This window comes from Otolemur garnettii, unplaced genomic scaffold (assembly GCF_000181295.1).
Source record: "Otolemur garnettii isolate 467f Iridium unplaced genomic scaffold, OtoGar3 scaffold00026, whole genome shotgun sequence".
Taxonomy (NCBI): domain Eukaryota; kingdom Metazoa; phylum Chordata; class Mammalia; order Primates; family Galagidae; genus Otolemur; species Otolemur garnettii.
This window is the reverse complement of record NW_003852421.1, coordinates 15,639,740-15,646,312: the sequence shown is the minus strand read 5'-3', so window position 1 is coordinate 15,646,312 and position 6,573 is coordinate 15,639,740.

The following is a 6,573-nucleotide window of genomic DNA, read 5'->3' as shown; positions in this document are numbered from 1 at the left end:
ATGTTTTTCTACTATAACTTTTAAAAAAGAAGATTTATTGAGATATAATTCACACACCGTACAATTTTCCTATTAAAATAGGACAATTCAACAGTTTTTAGAATAGCTGCAGATATGCGCAACCATCTCCATGATTTTAGAATATATTCATCACTGCAAAGAGAAATCCTCTCTACCCTCTACCTATCACCTCCTGTGTCTTATCCTCCACTCTTAGCCCCGTAGCCCAAAATAACCTCTAACCTGCTTTCTGTCTCTTTAGATTTGCCTACTCTGACCTCTTCATAGAAATGAAATCATTTAATTTCTGCTTGTTTCGTGGCAGGCTTTTATACTTAATGCTTTCAAATTTCATCTATCTTGCAGCATATCTTAGTACTTCATTTATTTTTTTTGCCAAAACTATTCCATTGTGTGACTATTCCCTATTTGTTTGTCCATCCGTCTGTGGATGGATATTTGAGTTGCTTCTACACACTCTCTTTTCTCTTTTTGGTCGCTGTAGTTTAACTATGCAATACACCAAATCATGTAATTAATTTTATTTGTGGTAAAATTAATGAATTCGATGTCTATCCACATATCAAACTAATTCAAGAGAGTGGTATAACTTAGAGACTTATGAACTGTAATGGAGATATCACCATAACCCGCAGTGGGGATAGCTAATCAGTTTCAAATGCTGAAACGTGACTATGAAGCCAGCAAAACTGGAATGAATTATCAGTGCTAAGAACTACCCAGGCTTCTTGGAATACTCGAGTCACTCTTCTTGCTCCTACCCTTGCTGCTAACTAGCATTGACACTTTATTTGCAGATTGAAGAACTGGTAAGGATTAAATCACTAAGAATTTTAAAAAATGAATTCTTTACTTATTTATAACAATCATTTTCAACTTGAGCAAACATCTCTCTTAAAGAACATAGCAGCTTCTAAACCACTGCCAAAATATTAGGGTGAATAGGCTTTCTTCTTCTTCTTCTTCTTTTTTTTTTGTGTGCAGAGTGTACACAAACATACAATGCCTTGCTTAAATATTCATAGACTCCCAGCTCGCAGTACAGTAACTTAATAATAAAATATTTTGAAGAGGGAACGATGCTGTGGAGCTTGTGATACCACTAATGGATTTGAAGAGGATGTTAATGCATTGTAGGAGGATGTGAATTGAGCTCTCGTGTGTAAAGGAGGATTATAAAATATAATTATGAAAAAGCAATAGTGGCAGGCTTGAGGTAGGTCTGTTGATGTGTGGATACTACAAACGACATGTTTTGTTGATGAGAAAGAAGGCTTAGATGGATATTTACTGTGCTAGCAATCTTCTCTATCCGGAAACATGGAATGCTTTATAGAAATGGCCATTTTGTGAACTCCGGAGTGAGAATTAAATACTGTAAGATGGAGGCTGACAAGACCCAGGCAGCTTTTCATTTCGAATAGCAGGTGTCTGGGAAGGCAGGGCTCTTACTTCGAGAGCGCTGGGAAGGTCTGGGAAGAAAAAAAAGGGATACAACTGTCAAAGTGGAGGCAAAAAAAAATTTGTTTTTGTAAAAAAGGAGCTTAAGGAATTCTAGAAGATTAAGGAATTCATGATATCCTGCTGGAATGGAGGAAGCCTGGGGACCTTTCTGAATATCATTTCCTGAGTGCAGCCTTGACAACTCATATAAACTGTGGGCATCTGTGGGAGCAACTAGACTGGGGCACACAATTAAAGCCTTGACATTTCCTTAGTTCCCAATTCTAATCTCGTTACTTTACCTAAGGTGCTGCTGCTCCCTCAGGCAACATGAAGGCATATTCTTAGTTATTAATCTAATATTTAGTGAAGAAGATGCACAATGCTGATAACTCAATAGATGTTAAGAACACAGAAGAGGCAGATATTAACTGATATAGCATTACTCTAAAGTCATGGGAAATTCTTAATTGACACGCTTAAAACTCTTTTACCTGTATCTTTTCTTTCTTTACTTTTTTTTGTTTTTGAGATGAGGTCTCACAATGTTGTCCATATATGAAATACAAGTAAAGTTTATTTTTGAGAACCACCTAGCTAAAATGAATGTTACCCTTTAATGGAGCTTTTTGGGAAGACAAATGTGTGTCTAATAAATTTGACATTGTTTAAAACATTTATGAAATGTTATGTTTCTGTAAAGAAATTGTTTTAAAGTTATAACAATGTAAACTCGCAGAATATACACCAAGCTGAGTTTAAGCAGTAGTCAGCTTTTCTTTTCTTTTCTTTCTTTCTTTTTTTTTTTTTTTGAGACAGAGCCTCAAGCTGTCCCCCTGGGTAGAGTGCTGTGGCATCACAGCTCACAGCAACCTCCAACTCCTGGGCTCAAGTGAGTCTTCTGCCTCTGCCTCCCAAGTAGCTGGGACCACAGGCGCCTGCCACAACGTCCGGCTATTTTTTGATTGCAGCCATCATTGTTCTTTGGCGGGCCCAGGCTGGATTCAAACCCACCACCTTAGGTGTATGTGGCTGGCGCCTTAGCCATTTGAGCAACAGGTACTGAGCCTAGTCAGCTTTTCTTTTCTCTCCTCTCTCTCTATCTCTCCTCCCCTTACTGAGTTTACACAAATAGCACTCTATTGATCCATGTGAAATTTTCACCTTCATTTATTTTCTCTTCCTCCTCAGAGGAAACCACTTTTAAGAAATTGGTGTGAAATTTTACTATATATTTTTAATGTTCTTGATATGCATATATGTAATATTACATATTTACAATATGATTTAAAAATGTACTTTTTGGATGTCCCTCTAAAGGTGTCCTTTTGCAACTTGTTTTTTCCACTCAACATTACATTTTAGGGTTTGTGTTGATATATGTTCATCTATTTAAGGTGCTATACAGTATTCCATTGTATTGATAAATCATATTTTCCATCAATACTCCTCCTGGAAAAATAAATGTAAATATATTTTATAAGTTAACATTCAGGTTTTTATAACACTTTTATTTCTATCCTTTGCTCACTTTTTTTTTTATTTATTGGATCACATTTGTGCACATAAATTCTATCATGGGATACAGTGTGTTGTTTCCATATACAATTTGAAATACTTTCATCCAATTGGCCAACATAGCCATCATGTCATTCTCATAATTGTGTTAAGACATTTAAATTCGACATTTAGAAAGATTCACATGTACCCTTATAGGAAAAATCATAGGTGTGATCCCCGCAATCACCCTCCCTTCACCCATTCTCCCTCCTCCCCTCCCCTCCCTCACCCCTTTCCTAATATTCTTGGACTCCATTTGGATTATAGCTTTCCTATAATAGTTAACAATTAGTTTCATAACAGGGTTGAGTACATTGGATACTTTTTCTTCCATTCTTGAGATATTTTGCTAAGAAGAACATTTTCCAGCTCCATCCATGTAAACATGAAGGAGGTAAAGTCTCCATCTTTCTTTAGGGCTGCATAATATTCCATGGTGTACACATTTACCACAATTTATTGATCCATTCATGGGTCAATGGTCACTTGGGCTTCTTCTATGACCTAGCAATTGTGAATTGGGCTGCAATGAACATTTTGGTACAGATATCTGTATTGTAATGTGATTTTTGGTCTTCTCGATATATACCTAGCAGAGGAATTATAGGATCAAATGGTAGATCTATATTTAGATCTCTAAGTGTTCTCCATATGACTTTCCAAAAGGGACGTATTAGTTTGTATTCCCACCAGCAGTGTAAAAGTGTTCCCTTTTTTCCACATTCCTGCCAACATCTGTGATTTTTGGATTTTGTGATATGGGCTAATCTTACTGGCGTTAGATGATATCTCAAAGTAGTTTTGATTTGCATTTCTCTGATGATTAGGGATGATGAGCATTTTTTCATATGTCTGTAGGCCATGCATCTGTCTTCTTTGGAGAAGTTTCTCTTTAAGTCTCTTGCTCACCCTGCCATGGGATCACTTATTCTCTTCTTGCTAATACATTTGAGTTCTCTGTGGATTCTGGTTATTAGACCTTTGTTGGAAGCATAACCAGCATATTTTTCCATTCTGAGGGCTGTCTGCTTGCTTTTCTTACTGTGTTCTTGGCTGTGCAGAAGTTTTTTAATTTGAGGAGGTCCCAGTAGAATATTTTTGATGTTGCTTCAATTGCCCAGGAGGGTCCTCCTCATAAAATATTGGCCCAGGCCAATTTCTTCAAGAGTTTTCCCTACACTTTCTTCTAGTGTTTTTATAGTTTCATGTCTTAAATATAAGTCTTTAATCCAATGAGAGTTTTGCTCAATTTTTGAATGAATTTTTGTTTCTTGATTTTTTTTTTTTGAAAGGAATTCTTTCTATGTTTTGGATAGTATTAACCTGTCATTGGAATGTTAGAAAATCTTCCAATCTGTGATCTTTTATTGTTTATTTATTTCTCCTTTGGTTAAAGTTTTTTTCCACATTAAAGATTTTTTCCTTTTTTCTTTTCTTTTTTTTTAAGATGGAGTCTCACTCTGTTGTCCAGACTGGGTGGTGGTGTTAGCCTAGCTCACAGCAACATCAAATTCCTGGGCTCAAGTGATCCTCTTGTCTCAACCTTCTGAATAGTTTGAACTGTAGGCACCTACCACAATGACTGGCTAATTTTTCAGTTTTTATTAGAGATGGGGTCTTTCTCTTATCTTTCTCTTATCCAGCTGGTCTCAAACTCCTGCAACCATTCAATCCACCTGCCGTGGCCTCCCAGAGTGCTAGAAGAACAGGTGTGAGCCACTGTACCCAGCCACACATTGAAGTTTTTAAATTACTATGTTCTCAGATTTAGCATCTTTTCTTTTAACTTTTGTGGTTTCATGATTATTTAAAAATTCTTTTCTACCGTAGTATAGATCTAGTCTTCTAGATCTTATTCTAAAAATTGCCAAGTTAACTCTTGACATTTAGGTCCTAACACATTTGTGTGTATGTGTATGAGTGTATATGCACAAAGGTATACATGTCTGCAATACAGAGTCAGGATCAAGTTGCATCTTTTACCATACATCAGGAATTACTCCATCACCATTTCCCTAGTGATGTGAAAGTCATCTCTATCATACACTAAGATCACATACATCCAATAACCTGTTTCTAACTGGGCACCTGGAGTGTTATTGTTCAGCTGTATGAAGTTTATGTTTAATTTTATAAGATAGTATCAGACAGCTTTTCACAGTGACCGTCATTTTGCATTTCCACTGGTAATGTGTGAGGTCTCTAATTGTTCTATGTACTCAACAGCACTTGGGATGGTCAATTATTTACGCATTTATTTTTCTTGTTTCAGGTTAATTTGAGGGTACAAAAAATAGGTTATAATGTTTGCTTTTGTTAGGTAGAGTCCTTCTTATAATTGTATCCTGCCCCCAAGAGGTGCACCATACAAGTTATTTATTGATTTTTAATAATCAAAGTTATTTATTGATTTTTTTGTAATATGTAGTAGCATCTCATTGTGCTTCAGCTGTCATCTTTATTTTTTCTGATAATGTGTCTGTTAACATTTTCGTCTACTCTTTTACTGGTTGGTGTGTTTCCTTGTTGAGCGCTGAGAGTTCTTTAAGTATCCTGAATACAGCTCCTTTGCCAAATATCTGCAAAGATTTTTTCTCCGTTGGTACTTTCCCTTTCGTTCTCCTATGTATTTCATTGAGGAAAAATTTTTAATTATATTAAAGTCCAAATTCTGATTTTTCCTGTTTCATTGGTTATGTTTATATTGTGGCTAATAATTTCTTATCTATCTCAAGGTCAAAAGATTGTTTTTCCATGGTTCTTTTAAGAATCTACAGTTTTACATTTTACATTTAAGCTATGATCTATTCTGACATAATTACTGTAATAGGTATGAGGTAAAAGTTGATCAGTTTTTTGAATGCAAATGACCAAGTATTCTAGCCATAGTTCTTGAGAAGACTCATCTTTTCTCGAGTTGTTTTTGTACCTTTGTAAAAAATCCATTGGTCATATTTCTGTGGGTTTATGCTGATATTATATTATCTTGACTACTGTAGCTTTATAGTAAATCTTAAAATCACATAGCAGGTTTCCTCTAACTTTATCCTCTCTCAGAATAGTTCGACTATTCTAATTCTTTTGTGTTTCTATATACGTTTTAAATCCACTTATCTGTATCAGAAATTTTTCTGCTGGGATTTTGACTGGGCTCGTTTTGAATCCATAGATCCATCTGAGGAAAATGTTCATGTTAATAACACAGAGTCATCAGATACGTGACCAGGATGTGTCTCTCCATCATACATAGGTTTTCTTTAATTTCTTTCCGAGGATTTGCAGATTTTAGTATGCAGGTCCTGCACATATTTTGTCAGCTTTATACATAAATGGTACTGATTTTTAATTTCTACCTCCAAATGTTCATAGTGACTATGTAGAAATACAGTTGAATTGTACCAAATTTATATATTTCTTTGAAGAGACATCATCTTTAGGATATCTACACTTTAATTAATATGAAATATTTTTCAGGCTCGGCGCCTGTGGCTCAAGCGGCTAAGGCACCAGCCACATACACCTAAGGTGGCGGGTTCGAATCCCCAGCCC